Source organism: Tachypleus tridentatus, chromosome 8 (assembly GCF_004210375.1).
Source record: "Tachypleus tridentatus isolate NWPU-2018 chromosome 8, ASM421037v1, whole genome shotgun sequence".
NCBI lineage: Eukaryota > Metazoa > Arthropoda > Merostomata > Xiphosura > Limulidae > Tachypleus > Tachypleus tridentatus.
The window spans coordinates 15,256,427-15,273,437 of NC_134832.1; the positions used below are offsets into that span (position 1 = coordinate 15,256,427).

Here is a 17,011-nt window from a genome sequence, read left to right on the forward strand (position 1 = left end):
TGCAGTAGCTGTCTACTGTCTATCAGCAGTAAAAGACTAGAGGGGAAGGTAAATAGTCATTGTCACCCACAACCAACTATTGAGCTACTCTTTTACTAATGAATAATGACATTGATCGTTACATTATAACACCCACATGGCTTAAATGTGGAACACGTTTGGTGAAAGGGATATGAAGTAGTGGCACTGAGGTTGCGAGTCAAACATCCTAATCACCTGGTCAAGTTTGCGTATGTACTGGCGTATGGGAAATACAGAAACGGGTTTGTGGTTGTGATCTACCTTTCTTTTGTTGCTAGTAATCTATAAAAAAATAAAAGTAATAACACTAACAGACAAATATGTATTATAAACTTTCACAATGAAACGCAGTCAGTATATTATTAAAATCTAATGTAAGCATACAAATATGCAAAAGCGATTGTAAACATACATCACTGTAGTGAAGTTTTGCATCCTGTTCAAATACATAAATTCAAATCTACATTTAAACTTAGATGTAACAGTAATTTCTCTTAATATTTTATGCACTACTAAAGCAACTAACGTAATGTTCTCTTGTAGGGATCCTGCGGCAATTCTATAATTTCAAAATGAATACATTGAAATAAAAGCTCATATCTATATGTATATATATACGTTATCTCTGAATTTTATATTCTCCAAACTAACCTACTTAAACAGTAAAGGTATAATGTTTTCGTGAGAAAATTTGTCATTTTCGCTTTTAGTACTTATTCCAATAAAATACTAGAAATCGATCATGTGGTCTTTCAGATTCAAATCACGCACATTAAATAGTGGAGAGTGACTGATGAGGGCACAGAAGTAGCCATCTTCTCTGTGCTATCACATACACCACGTGTAAGTTTGTCACGCGCAATATATCTTTCTCAACAGAAATTCACGTGGCGAAACTGTACCATGATAGATGAAGCGGACGACGAAAGAGGAACTGCGATGTTCACTTGACGAGAAAGAGAGCCGCTACATAACTGGTACACTGGTTATTGGTCTGTGATTTAACATTAATCTCCAACTTCTGGGAAATTAAAGGACTGGCCTAACCGAGTGAAAATAGCCAAGAAGAAGAATTTTAACTTATTGAGAAAATTTGGGTATTGTATCTCTTTACTTTCTTTATATTTTAGAAGGGACTCCAAAGAATTTTATAAATGCAAAACAAAGTCTACAGTAATATAGGTGGAGGCAAAAATTGTATAGTTGTTTTTCTGTCAAGAGTTTCTAGAAGTTACTAACGTATTTTTGTGAGTAGGTTAGTTTATCTTCGTGCCAAGCTTCTTGTAGTTGGAAATTGAAAACTCTTCTATGACTTTTTTACCTTTCTCGCTGTTTACCAAAACGAAATAAAAATGTGTGCAGGAATGATGAATCTATAGATCTTTTTCTTTAATGATTGTCCCGAAATGACCATGTGGTTAGGGCTTGTCGTTTCATCCATGAGGACGTTATAATGTAACAATCAACTTCATTATTCCTTGCTAAAAGTAGCCCAAGAGTTGATGATGACTAGCTGCCTTCTCTTTAGTTATTCACTGCTAAATTTGGAACGGTTAGTGCAGATAGCCGTCGAGTAGTTTGCGCGATATTCAAAAACGAAAACAAGCCTTTAGAAATGACACATCATTCTACGAGTATTCAATGTCTTATACATTACTTTCTTGTCGTACTTTAGTAAGTTCGCTTGTTTTGACAATATTTTAATAATGTTACAAACCAAGGCTTTACTTGAAATAAATATTTTCTCAAAACATGTTTCGTTTTGAATCCGTATACATAATGCACTTCAAACTATTCTGTATGTAATACAAGTCTCAAGGTGGACTGTCAGCTTATTAAGCTTTCCTAAGAAAAAAAAAAAAATGCTGCATCTTTATTAAGATGTATTCATAACAAAGACAGTTTACTGTATTTTATGTTCCTGATGGTATGAAATGAGTCCATGCCATGTCTATGACTCAATAAAGTGTTTTTAAAAGACATGGTTTTTAATATTTTAATACATATTTCTGGAAATTTAAAAGTTCGTAAAACGTTACACGACTTCGCTATTTATGTAAGACGTATTGAAGAGTCATAACAACCAGTGGTAATATAATTAATTTATTTAAGTTGTAAATAGTCTGTTTTGAACTGAAATACCTTTCATCATATTTCTCAATAAATAAATAAACAAGTTAAACAATTTGTCAGTTTTTAATGTTATTTGGTGTTTATTGTATTTTTCAACACGGTGGTGAACAAGATTGGAACTTCAGCTAGGCTTTATGTTTCACATCTTCTTGTGACAACTGTAATAAACACAGCTACGGTCAGTTTTATAAAAAACAACAACATAGTTATCATCATATTGCCTTCTGAGATTAAACACTTAAAATAATTTTCTCTTGTTCAACATTTATAAAATGTAACACAAAAATGCGTTTATATTAGTTTGAAGATAAGAAAGGGTTTGTGTTTCAGATAATTATGAAATTTAACTTACAACAAGTTTTATTGATTGCTTCTTTGCGGAACTCAGATTCACTCAAGTCAGACATTGAAACTTTAACATTATACAACCACTTTTGCTACATTAGAATGCATATTGTATTGTTATGCTATGCGAATACCCGTACTAGAAGTTAGGAAATTGCTACCATATAGCAATACTGAGAACATTACTGATATATTTAACTATTTCGTTCTATGCAAACGTTTCTAATAAATCCACTCCTTTTTTTTGACGGCCATGTTTCGTTACAAACTGATTTCATAAGGAAAATAATTTTAAATCCTTAAAATTCACAGCTAATCAGTTTATATTTGATAATAATTATATCACTTGGTAATTGTACGGGACATTATTTTACTCTACATGTTCCACTCTTAGAATTTTGAAGTAAAATGATATGTTATTTAAATAGATTGTTTGAAATATGTATGGACATTTACCAACATCATTACGTTCCTAGACAATCGTAATGTTACAGTCTTTCAAATGGTTTTGTGTGTAAGTGACAAAGCAATATTGTCTTTATTATTATATGTGCTACTGTTGATAGTTCATAAAATAAACAAAGAAATTACCTGATTTTTTCCAAAACTCCTTAAAAGAAAACATTTACTTTCTATCTCCTATGGTGGTTACCTGAATGGGGTAATAAACTTGACTAAAACAAAAACATTGCGCCTTAAATTAAAATTCATTTACGAGATAGGAATAAAACAAAAACTATTCAACAAGATAAAAGTGCAACATTACATATTGAAATAGAAATTCTTTGCCGGAGAAGAACCTTGTTGCCATGATACCAGTCTCAGAACGACTGAAGATCATTATCAGGTAACATCCAGTAGGTGGTTCCCTCTAACGACATACTTTATCAAAAATAGTTCAGTTTTGACATCAAGAAGATACTAGCTTAGAGCACTGTAGAAAAAGCAAAGTTAAATAAAACTTCAGTGCTACTGGAAATTTCTGCTGGATTTGTTTTTTCATTAGTATTTTCTGTCGTAACAGAAGAAAATAAACATTGAATCGTTATCTAGTGTATAATTAATATGTTTAATCAAGAACAACGTTGAAACTCAATGCAACTAGAACATATTAATATAAATGTTTCTTTCTCCAAAATTTCTGGCCGATAATGATTAAACGTAACCTGTACAAATAGACATAAAATTGACGTAAAGAAAAGAAAATTTGTAAAAATCTCTAAAATATTAGCAATTTTTTATACAGAAAACTAATACTTTTTAAGGTTATAAAGTGTATAACTTTACATTCTCGATCTTATATTATTAACAGTTCTAAATGAAAATCGAAAATATATCCATGTTTTTTAATATAGACATGAACGTTATGGGGATATTGTACAACGTAATTTCGCTATAACACAAAAACTTCTGACTGTCTCACTACGTTATGCAACAGTACTTTCTACTTTCATTAAATGAAATAGTGATGGCAGATACTGTCAAAACATTACAAAAATTGAGATTGTTTTTTTACCCACCATTCTCAGTATTAAATACATCAGTGACGTATGCATGAAACATTTATGTGTGTTTTTTAATTTTTCTATTGTTATGCCTCATTTCCTCTGAAAACACCCGATCTTTCTACATACATTCATCTCCACCTAAACATTAAGGTTACTAAAACACAATGTGTTAATAAAAACACATAAAGTTCTTATCTTAAACAACAACACTGTCTGCGTATTTTGAAGATAAGAACTTTATGTGTTTTTATAAACACGATGTTTTTCCTATGTCGCGAAAAATCCAATGTAACTTAAGTTTTTGAATAAACAAGTTTAAACTAGAGTATTAATGATATGTGTATCTTATTAGTTAGTTGAAAAGTATAGATTTTGTGGATTCCTTACTCTTCTAGGTTATCTAAATGCGACTAAAACCCGATTTAAAGTAAGTAAGCGCTTGATTTATTGTTTCTAAATATCCATCCCCAGTGTCCCAGAGGCGAACTTGAGAACCTATACATTAAAAATTCTGGCTTCGATGACTGCAGAAGGCACAGTATAGATGATATGGTGTGCAATATTGCTCTAAAAACAGAATAAAACGACTAAGAAAAAATGTTTCTATTAAACAATTATCGTTGGTTTGAAAGTGAAACAAAAGGTGCGGGAAGGAAAAGGTGAACTAGCCATTGTACACTATTCATTTGAATAATTATTACTGATTTTAAACTGAAATAAAGGTTGCCGAAGGGATAAACTAGTTGTTACGTACTATTCAACCAAACAGTTGAACAATTACTAACGATTTTAAACAACGAAAAAGGGTGTTAGGGATGACTAAATAAATTGTGCGCCGTTTCTACTAGTAGAACAGGATAGACTCGAAACGTTGAAATAAAAATATGATAATTGGTGCACGGTTCCTCTGGTGTCGAACGATTGCACCGAAATGTTTGTTTCTTAAACCTGATGATAACTGTGTTAAATGCCAGTTTGCTTCAGTTTAAAAAAATCAGCATGTTAAAAAAATAGTTTTTCATTGCTAGAACCAGTAAGTGAGTAATTTAATAAAATTCGGAAATTTCCCAAACTTTTTAAAGTATTTTTAATTATACATGTAAAGAACTAGGTCTATTAGAATAGACCTAATACTAGTGTCTAATGACGGATATAATTAATTATAATCGTCCCTTGCTCGTTTAGAAGGAACACTAATGTCGTAACAATTATTGAGTATTTTACAAATATTTTTAAGCAACAGTTACTTAGTTTCTGACTTTTAAATATCATTTTAATCATGTAGTAAAAACGAAGTTTGAAGAAATTATTTTCTATATCACCATGTAGTTAACACTTACCACTCACCACGCTACCATTACGTATACATTGTCTTAGACTTGCAGAGTAAGAAGTAAGTTACATATTCTAACATCTTATGAGTAAAAATAAATAAAAATGCAAAACAATATGTCAGCCACAGATGTCTTTTATAACAAGCGGACTGTTGAAAGTTGCAGAAAAGGCCACTACGAGTGAACTCACTTTCTGCTGGTTGGACGTTATAACATCTTAATAATTGCCATTAGTAGAGGCAGGAAGGAGAGTGACCTATATTGATGAGTGTAAAAAATAACATTTGGATGAGTTCCGAACGTTTTAGCGTACAAACTCCTATTGTGGTCGCAAAGCAATCAAATCACGTTCAGGACAACTTACAAACCAAGAAAACTACTTCAGATAACACAATATATTGCAGCTGTTGACGGAAACAACCACTAATGCGGTAAGGGGACCTCTTTAACTTCAGAAAAAATCCCGGAGTTTCATCAGAAAAGGAAAGGCAAAGCGTATAATACCGTTGATAAGTTTCATTTGACAATCTGTTACAACCTTTATATTACGATGATGAATAGCTTGCTTTCACAATGTACATAAACCAACGCGCACAAGTTCCCTCTGAAGGCTTAGTCAGGTTAGTCATACGCAGTGATTGATTTATACGTTAGAAGATTTTATTGATTTCTAATGAAGCGTATAATGCCATTCTTTCAAATTCACATTGATTATAATAATAAGATCGTTCCTGGTGGAGATTCTACTGATTTTCTGAAAATATTTTTAGATAGCAAAAGACAGTTAAAATGAGGCCTCGTTTGGTCTAAATAGTTTTTTTAATAGCTCGATAAACAGAAGTACTGACATAGGCGATATCTTAATCTTGGTGAAGGTTTTTCCTACATGAGAAACTCAGCAGACAGACGAAGGGAAAGAATGTATAATGTACTTAAAACAGTCTCGCTTGTTAGGAACTTATATTTTTTTTCAGTAGCTTAGTAAATAAAAAAATAAAATGAAAGATGATCTTTGGAGGATTTTTAACGGTTCTGTACACAGTTCAGTTAATAGAAAGAGAGTCTCTTTCAAGAAAATGTTTTAAATGTTGCCTTGTTGGTGTAGATTTTATTGCTTCAAAGTACTAAATATTTGCAAAAAGGGCAGTATGGTCCAACATTTGGAGATTTTTATCTTTTCTATGAACAACTAATCAATAGCTCATCATGAAAAAGGAGAACCGAAAAAGACGATATTTCAAACATTATTCATCTTGATAGACTTAGCGTAACTTTGCGCGAATAAAGAAACAAACAATTGTTTATTAAATTTGAATTTCGTACAAAGCTATACGAGGACTATCTGCGCTACCAGTCTTTAATTCAGGAGTAAAAAACTAGAGGGAAGGCAGATAGTCATAATCACCGATTGCCAACTCCTGAGTTAATATTTTGCTAACAAATAGTGGGATTGATTGTTACAGAATAACATCCCCACGGTTGAAAGAGTGACATGTGAGCATGCTTGGTGGGATTTGAATCCACAACCCTCAGATTGCGAGCCAAGAGCCCTAACCACCTAGTCATCCCAGACCAGATGTGATAAAAAATTTTAAAGTAAAAAGACCAAAACTTAAGAATGTTTACGCGTTTTAGAAGAAACAGTTGCTCTTGTTTCACGACTAGAGATACACACATAACATTCAGTAATAGCATTTGACAACCAGAGACACAATTTTTTAAAGTTTTACATTAATATTAAAACTTGTTAATTATCATACACATTATTATTATTATTTTGTCTATTTGTTTGTTTAGAATTAAGCACAAAGCTACACAATTGGCTATCTTTGCTCTGTTCACTACGGGCATCGAAACCCTGTTTCTAGTGGTGCGAGTCCGCAGACATACCACGTGCCATTGGGAGAATCTACATATAATGAATTAAACGTCAGATTTAATATAGGAAGAAACATAAATTCGTAGCTTAAAATCAAAGAGAAGCTGATACAGCAATATATATATATTACTGACCCTCTGAAATACACAGAAAAGTATTTACCTACAAATGTTCACACAGTTCATATTTTCCTAAATACTTCTATTTCACTAGATTATGAATGTTCCGTTTTAAATTTATTTTTCTCCTGTGTTGTTTCTTTGTAATTAAACATAAAGATAACAATGGGCAATGAGCGCTTTGCTCATCACGAGTATTGAAGCCAGGTTTCTAGCGTTGTAAGTCCACAGACGTACCGTTGTGCCACTGAGGTGTTTGTTGAAGCAATGTAAAAATGTTAGTCTAAATTTATAGACCAAGTAGCCTCAACCCTTTATTCGGAAATTGATCTTACATATGAAAATATTATATGTCTATTTTGCATTTGCATGAAATTTAAAAGTCGTTTAGTTTTTATCTGCAATTTCTAGAAATTATTTTAAATCTTCCTTTCCCCCTCGCTAGTACAGCGGTATGTCTCCGGATTACAACGCTAAAATCAGGGGTTCGATTCCCCTCGGTGGGCTAAGCAGATAGCCCGATGTGGCTTTGCTATAAGGAAAAACACACGCACACACAAATCTTCCTTTTTCTTTTTAAGCCGAATCTTATAGATAATTTTTAACGGGAAAAATTGGTTTATATTATACATGAAATTAAAACTTACCAGAAGTTACAGTTGAGATGTTCAAGAATGAGTAATTGTACATTTTTTAACGTTGTCTACGTTTCTCTACTGATACATTTTCTAATCTTTATTGATATACGATCGTTTAATGGATTTAGTAACGTGATTCTCTTCAACAATATGCGATACAAGTATAGCGTAAAATCTGGAAATTTAAAATGATACATCAGATAACTGAAGAACGAACTTAAAAACATTGTACGTGTCACGAAGAAACCAAAGTAGACTTCATATATTTTAAGTATCTATCAATTTGTAAGCTAGTCGTACGTTTTTTTCGAAAATGAGTGTTGAATAAACTCAAAATAAGTATTTAGATTTACTCATATAACATTTACCTTAACCTTCTTTAACTACACAGCTGAAAATAAGTTTTGTCGAGATTAACACATTTCTGCTTAGTCAAGAAAAGCTGCTAAATCTATAAAATATATGATTTTAAGGAAGTCACTGAGCCTACTTAGTGCGAACTAAAGGCTTGACTACATATATTCAGTGCGTTAATTCAATGTTAATGAACAATGTTCGAGTACAGCATATATTAACCCAAAAAGACATTAAATTATACGTTGAACTGAGTAATCTTATAAACATTAACTGGCGCGGCTGTAATAATAACATTTTACTTACTTATTGTAATTTTTTCTAAGCTTGTTTTAAAAATTAACATATAATGTTATTTTAATCCAGTTTGTTGCTGCGCGTACAAAAAAATATGTAAAGTGAAAATTTCGAAGAATGTCTTAGTTTGGGAGCTAACTTTACAATTTTTATGATATTTTGTAATTAATATAGTTATTTCAACTTGTATGCTGCTATATCAGAGTTATTTTAAATTAGTCAACGCAGGTAATAATATACTAAACAGATCTTTATCACTTGTCAGGGTATTAAACCAGTCCATCCCGGTAATAATATACTAAACAAAACTTTATCACTTGTCAGGGTATTAAACCAGTCCATCCAGGTAATAATATACTAAATAGAACTTTATCACTTGTCAGGGTGTTAAACCAGTCCATCCAGGTAATAATATACTAAACAGAACTTTATCACTTGTCAGGGTATTAAACCAGTCCATCCCGGTAATAATATATTAAATAGAACTTTATCACTTGTGAAGGTATTAAACCAGTCCATCCAGGTGATAATATACTAAACAGAACTTTATCACTTGTCAGGGTATTAAACCAGTCCATCCAGGTGATAATATACCAAACAGAACTTTATCACTTGTCAGGGTATTAAACCAGTCCATCCAGGTAATAATATACTAAATAGAACTTTATCACTTGTCAGGGTATTAAACCAGTCCATCCAGGTGATAATATACTAAACAGAACTTTATCACTTGTCAGGGTATTAAACCAGTCCATCCAGGTAATAATATACTAAATAGAACTTTATCACTTGTCAGGGTATTAAACCAATCAATCCCGGTAATAATCTACTAAACAGAGCTTTATCACTTATCAGAGTATTAAACCAGTCCAAGCAAGTAATAATCTACAGAACTCTAGCATATATATGTCAGGGTATTAAACCAGTTTATATAATTACGCAATGTTCAAACAGGTCTTCCTCATGCTGCAATGAAGAAAAAGCGTTATATAAATAAATTAAACAATTGATAAAAACATATATGTCTCTGTGATAACACTTATTGTCCACAATGTTAAACCATCATTATGTTGATATGTTATATAATCAGACAACACAAGAAACGGAACATAATTTTCAAACCTATATTACTCTATTATAGATGATTCAGATAAAGTTTAAATAACAAAATATCTTTAGAAAAAAGTCTTGGTATTACAATAGGCACACACATATATGTCGTATCATGTGCTCTTATAAGTTTCTTATACATATAATGCGATTACAACAGGAACATGTTTATATGCCCGATCACATGCTCTAATAAGTTTTTCTGAGCTATAATGCGATTAAAACAGGTATTTTTAGCGTTGTCACTGTAAATATTTCTAAAACGTTTTCGTTCATCATTCGGAGAAACAGAATGAGAAAAACGTTTTTCATTTCTCTGCAATTAATATTCTATTTTACATTATTTTGTATGACAAAGAAGTTTATAATATTATAAAATAGAGCATAGCAGAAATATACGTTTACGTTAATTTTCCTCCATATTGATAAAATATAGATATTTTAAAACCCGGTAAAAAGCTGGTTTATTGACACAGAACAAAATACAATCTTTCCACGTGTCTGTACTTTGCTAACAGAATCAGCCAACATAGTTTACCAACAGTTTGTCATGACGTTGAAGCTTCATTGCGTTTGACGTATTGGATCCCAACACGTATGGAGACGGGATTCACATAGTTATTGTTGGCCATGTGTGGTGGCGTTGTTCCTTCCACATGTGTCAGTGGACCCACGCTCGGAAAACAACGCGCTAAACAGACGCATCGGAGATCGCTACTGACAGAGTAAGAGAAACTGAGCACGAACAACAACGGGTGGTTGGAAAAATGATATGAAACAAATATATTACAAAGTCCTCCATATACTAACAGTACTTGTCACATGGTGCTACAAGATGTTTCTGATTGTGTATATTCCGTGCGTTATTTACTGTTTGGCGTGAAAAAATAAAATGTTATTTCAGTTCATAAAGGAAAATAATCGAATTCACTTTTTTAAAAAAATCTCACAATGTCCTTTATTTTTCTGTTGTTTTAAATTACAGATTTATTCATTAACTCTTTCTACAACCCAACTTAGGACAAAATAACTACATATTCTAAATTTTAATCTTTTTAAGTTCTACTTAGTCATCCTTTTGTCTTTACTTAATATAATTTACATTATGTAATACTCGTATACGATATAAGCAAGCTTGTTTTAGTTCTATATAGTCCTAAAAACCTGAACAGTTGACTCTGCATAATATAAAGAGTTATACTTTGTTCTTAAGCACTATAGATTGTAACTTCTACTGACCTTATAGAATATAACATCTTAATAATATACAGCTTCGAAACGTGGTTCTGCTTTTGTACTTTGAAAACTGTTTCGAAATAATTTTTCTCATAATATATACATAAATATATATATATATATAGAGAGAATTTAAAGATGGTAATCCTATAATATAATAATATATATATATAATATAATAAAACATACCATATTGACTTTATTTTTATCTTCCGAAGCCACTAGGGTAAAGTTCAATAAACAATAAACATTAGGTATGAACAAAATAACAGAGATAACAGATATTTTTTAGCAATAATATATGGTATTTTTAGCTCAAATTTTGGGTCCTTAAATTGGAAATTAAGCTACCAATGATTTAGAAATTGTAGAATGCAAATGTGTACTACGTCAAACCTATTATTTGACCTAAATTCCCTAAAATCGGTTAAATCGCTATATAGTGTGAATCTCTCTCTCTATGTATATGTACATATACGGTATGCTAAATACAGGTGCCTGAAAATTCTGGAATCAAGAGCACTTCAGTGAATTTTACAAAATGTGTTCCACATGCTGTTTTTGTAATTTAAAGCAAGTTTGGATTAACAGCAAAATTAAACCAAACTTCTCATGTTTTTGATCGATTAATCATTTGGAATTAAGCACAAAGTTACACAACGGGCTATCTGGACTCTGCCCACCACGGTTATCGAAACTAGGTTTCTAGCAGTGTGAGTCTGCAGAGATACCGCTGTGCCACTTTGGGCTCTCATGCTTTTGTAGCATCATACTCAGTTACTTATCAGAAATTTAAAAAAAAATCTGCAAATTACTTATGGTTTCAGACATTTTAGGACGCCCTGTATGTGCACATATATATATATGTATTCGTTTAAAGTAGACAGCCTATTCATTTGTTAAAGCTTTGATTATAGTATGACTGCACTACATGGGTGGTGAGAAGGGTGTTTGTAAAGGAACAGGAAGGAGTCTGATACTGGACACAACAGAGAGCTACAAAAAGTGAAGGGAACTCTTAAAGCTCGTGTGCTGTGAAGTATAAAATGTTTTCCAACACTATATTATACAAAACTCAAGCATTTGATTCTTTCTCGAGCAGAACGAAGCATCCAGATTCATGCATCTAAGGGCAATTCCTGTCCTCCAGCAGTTTCAGGACACTTTTAATAATAATAAACACTTACTGGAAATCCTTAAGTATGTTCTTATTCAGTAGGACATGCTACGAATATTCTAAACATCTTTGTGTTATATTCGTTCTTTCGTTACTGATTTATAACAAATAGCTAAGTTTGAAATTTATGACTGTATTACATTTGTGTGTTAATATAGCTGAAATAATATTTAAATTGAAATGTTATGAAATATAAGCCTTGTCAGACAGTAAAATGTATCTTCAATTTGGATTGAAAACATTATTTCTGCTATTTATTTTAGTATCATGGTCAATACCAGCACACAAAATCAGATCATTAATTCGTTAGGATATGCATCCTATCTGCGTGTTTAACTCAAAAATAACTTAAACAGTTTCGTTTACGTAGCAAACCCATAAATAAAAAAAGTTTTCTTTCCTGCACTATTTACAGGCTCTTAACTCTGGACAACCTGAGTCTGAAACCACATCCGATTTGTAAGGTTATAGATCTCCCCATTTCAACCACGTGGCGAATATGTTGCACATATTGATGTTATGTAAGTGAGAAACATTTGTTTATAGATATAATTTTATGCATAGGATTTTAATGAAAAGAGATAGTTGAAACTAATTCCCAACTTCTGCTTCTTTTCCATCACTTGAGTTAATTAAATTTTAGAAGAGGTTCTTTGCTGATAGAACGTGCTTCTATGGAAATATACTTTTTATAATACAAGATGGAGACATGTAAGAATGGTTATTATCCAACATGAATCTTTAATTTCATAATAAATTGTTTGTGAAATATCAAGACTTTTAACCTTTGTTGAAAGTGGTAAATTTGATTCCTTGTGTTGTAAGATAAGTTGCTTTAAAAATTAAATTAAGATGACTTGATTTGTTACAATGTAATGTCGATATAAAAATAATTATTTTCTTTTGAGAGACGATAATTGCAACCTTTGTTTTAACACTAAGAATAATTAAAGTAAGGTATCAGAAAATTTATACTAAATCAGAGCTCTAATTGAGAGAGAAATGGTGCAAAAACCATGGATAGCTTAAAATAATTAAGTTTCTATAGATGCTTTGTTCGCATTTATTAGAGTTTTTCAAAGCGTATTTAGCAGTATCTGCCAAGACGTCTAGCGGGCTCCATAAAACAACAAGAGAACAAAATCAAGTGACTAACACGCTAGAACATCAAACACTATACACAAAGCAATCTACATTTTTCCACTTGAGTTGATTCATTGTAGTTGTTTTCAGAATCTGAGAAGCGCGTTATTTTCCCTGATTTAAAACTCCAACATGGCCGTCAGTGGAGACTGTGTTGTAGATTAGATTATAAATTAGTGAATTAACTGATACTGACACATTACTTTTAACTCCTGGGAAATCATAAAAGTTATTTTGACTAGTTTTTTGCGATATCGAATAAACACATTTCTGATGAGATTCTCTTAATTACGTCTGTGTTCAGCCAAAAAAAGAAATCATATATGCTTTATCATGCAAATACTTCGAAGTAACCAGGTTGTCTCATGGGTTCCAACAACAATGAATATTTTATAGAATATTAACTTTACAGCTGAAAATATCTGTTCTTACATAAAATGTTTAAGTATCAATCCTAAAATTAGAGGATATTTTGATGTGTTTTTTGTTGTTTTTTAACGTCAAGTATTGTGAAATGATATATTTCACTTGTAAATACATTTATTTAGTTTGATGCTACCCTCACATTTTTAATTCACTGGTACGATATCTAAGGATTAGAAAAAGTAAATATTTAATTATTTTAAGATGTACATATATTCATTTCGTTGGATATTAACTCCATGTCTTAAGTCAGTATTGTAATATTCTGTCGTACTAAACCTCAGAAGTAGTAAAGACAAATTCATGATTTATTTGAAATATGGGTACTAACTTCAAGTTTTGAGTAAACATTCTTATGCTCTATCACATGTTAAAGCTCAGAAGTAGTAAAGATGAATATAAATATACATTATTTTCAAGCTCCCCGCTAGTACAGCGGTATGTCTCCGGATTTACAACGCTAAAATCAGGGGTTCGATTCCCCTCGGTGGGCTAAGCAGATAGCCCGATGTGGCTTTGCTATAAGAAAAACACACACATTATTTTCAAAAGTGTGTAAGTTCATTTCGTTGAGCGTTAACTCCTTATTATTTTTAGTGGGAGTTAAATGTAACTAGAAGGTGCAACTAAAACAATTTTTTGTTTTAGTTTTTCACACAATTTTTACTTAGAAATGTCGTAAATAGTGGTACTTTCAGTTCCCTTTTGATTGATCGCGAATTCAACAGCATTTAAAATTACTTTAGGATTTAATTTTATCAAATCGAGATATTCTTGTAATATGTATTTAGAATTAAAATACAAAATTCCTAAGTTTTGCTTAAGACACTATTTTTCTTATAGATTTTGAGTACATTGAAATAAGAAGTAGCATTACAAAACACATTGTGCATAGTTATTTATAAAAGTTGTTTGAAAATTTTGGGAGCTTTTTTTGAAACTTTAAAATCAGCAATGAAGGACCAATAAGGGTGGGGCTTTCTGCGTTCTTAATGAGTTCAAATTTACCGTTCTATCGATAAAATACCACACGCGTCTTGGCCCTATTGCACGTGATATGGGAATCGCAATATTGACTTGAGATTCTCTATATATAAACAAGTATACTGTCAATAGTTGGGAGGCTACTATTAATAAGTCTGCTTATTTTCTCAAGTAGAGTACTCTGAAAAGATGGGTTACGAATGTTATATATCATTAAGAAAGCATGGGTACAGGGCAAAAAATTAACAAATAAATTTCAAAACGAAGGAACCATTTTGTTCTTGTTTGAACTGACAAAAGGGTCCTTTAGCAGTTAATTCAAGGAAACGTGGCATTAGCTTGGTGAATGAAAGGTTTATTCGTATTAATAGCTTTTCTTGTATTACAGCTGCTATATATCTTCTTGCCGGCATAATGGAATGTCAAAGCCAGAGTAGTCGACTTCAAACAAGGTTATTTCTATGTGTGAAACTAATTAGTAAGTGAAGCAGTCTTTATAAATTAATGCTTCTCGTTGTAAGTGCTAATATAAGTATGCATAGTTGGAAAGATTAAAATAGAAACAAAACTGTTCCTCCAACGCAGTTTGTTTAACCCTTTGAATTACGTGATCAAGTTGGTTATACGTTTTTTATGGAATGAGTGCTATTAAAGGATTAAAAAAGGGTATTAACTGAAGTTTAGGAAACAGCAATTCAGGAAAAATAATCAGAGCTCATCGGAATCAGTTTCAAAGCTTGAACTGTAGTTTCTAAGATTTTACAGAATTTAAACATGAAGTTTTCTTTCAAAAGGTAGAAAAAAGATTTTTATATATAAAAAGCTTTTGAAGCAGACGATAAATAACACATCCTTCAACGGAACATAGAATGAAGAAAATTTTATAATGAAAGTAAAATACCGAGGGTTAATTGCATTTTATAAAAAAGACGTTCGAGATAATGTACTGCTCTTAAATTCTATCATAGTGCTCACTTTAAAGGGCATGATTACCTATTATTTCCCGACGATGAAGTACTTCTTAAAAATTTATATTTTTACAACTTTTCACAGATCGTTCCCTCTATGTGAACTTCGGCCTTCAAAACCACGTTTAAGAAAATCAGAAGGAAGAAAGACCTTGAATGTGCAACTAGGCGACTTGAGAAGTACCTCGAAAAACAGGAAAGATTGAGCACCAGTTTCATAAAAATACTTCCATGAGTTTAGATGTACGTCTTAGAGTTTTATCCTGATGCATCTTTTAGCGCTATTATTATATACTATAAAGGAGTATTATCTCGCATAATTAGTTTGAATTAATTCTCCTGAGTATAACTTTGTTTCGATCTGGTGATCACTGAGTGAAGTTTAAAATTCTTAATTACGCAAGAAACCTGCGGCAAACACAAAGATCGACGAATAAACTTTTTTCTTGGTTTTCTGTACCATGTTATGGCTTTATTATCATCTTGTGAGAGGTAGCAAATCATCCATTCTTTCTAAAAGAGATTCAAACACTCACAGACCTAACACAATATGGAGGTCAAGTACGTTTTATTAATACGATGTCGGAGCCTCACCGCTTTGTTACAGCTTGGTCGTGTTCTATCTGGCAACTATGCAGCTTAGTTTTCAGTGCACAAAAGCTTTGTTGTAAGGTTATCATGACCAAAACACACCATTCCTCTCTTTAGCTTACTATATTTCATGCAGTGTACGAGAAAGACAGTTTCCCAGCCTCAGTTTCAAGTTTATAGTACAGAAATACATAAGAGTTGTGCCCAGCGACCTGACCACTTTTTTTTTTCATTTTGAACAGTAGCAATACTCGTTTTTTTTCCAGTTCTTTGTGATATAGAAAATTTGAACAGAAATTATGAGTGGAAGCCTTGTCTTGGTCGACTCATACCGTTGGGCTCGTTTTCAAACAGAGATAATTCTAAATTATGTTGCATACTGTTAACTAGAGTGAGTAGATAACTTTTGCCACTATTCATGGATTTTCATTTTTTATAACACCACTTTTTTTTTTCTACATTTTGCATGTTTCTTTTTGGGTGGCCCTGATAGCCCACACTGATCCACATTCTTTTGCTTTCTAATGCAAATAAGTGCAAGAAATATATTATTTTGGGAATTCTAAGTCTCCAATCAGAACAGATATTTTATGATCTGAGCATATGAATATTCTGCTTCAGAGAAGGCTATCACATATTCTTCCCAATTGCAAATAGCGATCGGCTTTCGATTACATCACACTACTCACGCAATACCAAACAAGATTAAGTGTAGTTCTTATACACACCCTATTCTACTTTGGCTTTACAC

The 17,011-nt window shown here is 31.9% G+C and overlaps 2 long non-coding RNA genes across 7 annotated transcripts in view; one reads left to right on the forward strand and one right to left on the reverse strand.

Moving 5' to 3' along the window:
- Positions 1 to 17,011, reverse strand: part of LOC143258573 (uncharacterized) — a 181,563-nt gene that overhangs the window by 37,906 nt on the left and 126,646 nt on the right. The gene's annotated exons all lie outside the window — the stretch shown is intronic.
- Positions 940 to 16,357, forward strand: LOC143258575 (uncharacterized). The gene is made up of 4 exons (XR_013032367.1): positions 940 to 1,118; positions 12,567 to 12,672; positions 15,090 to 15,179; positions 15,755 to 16,357. It is a non-coding gene; the product is annotated as an uncharacterized LOC143258575 (long non-coding RNA).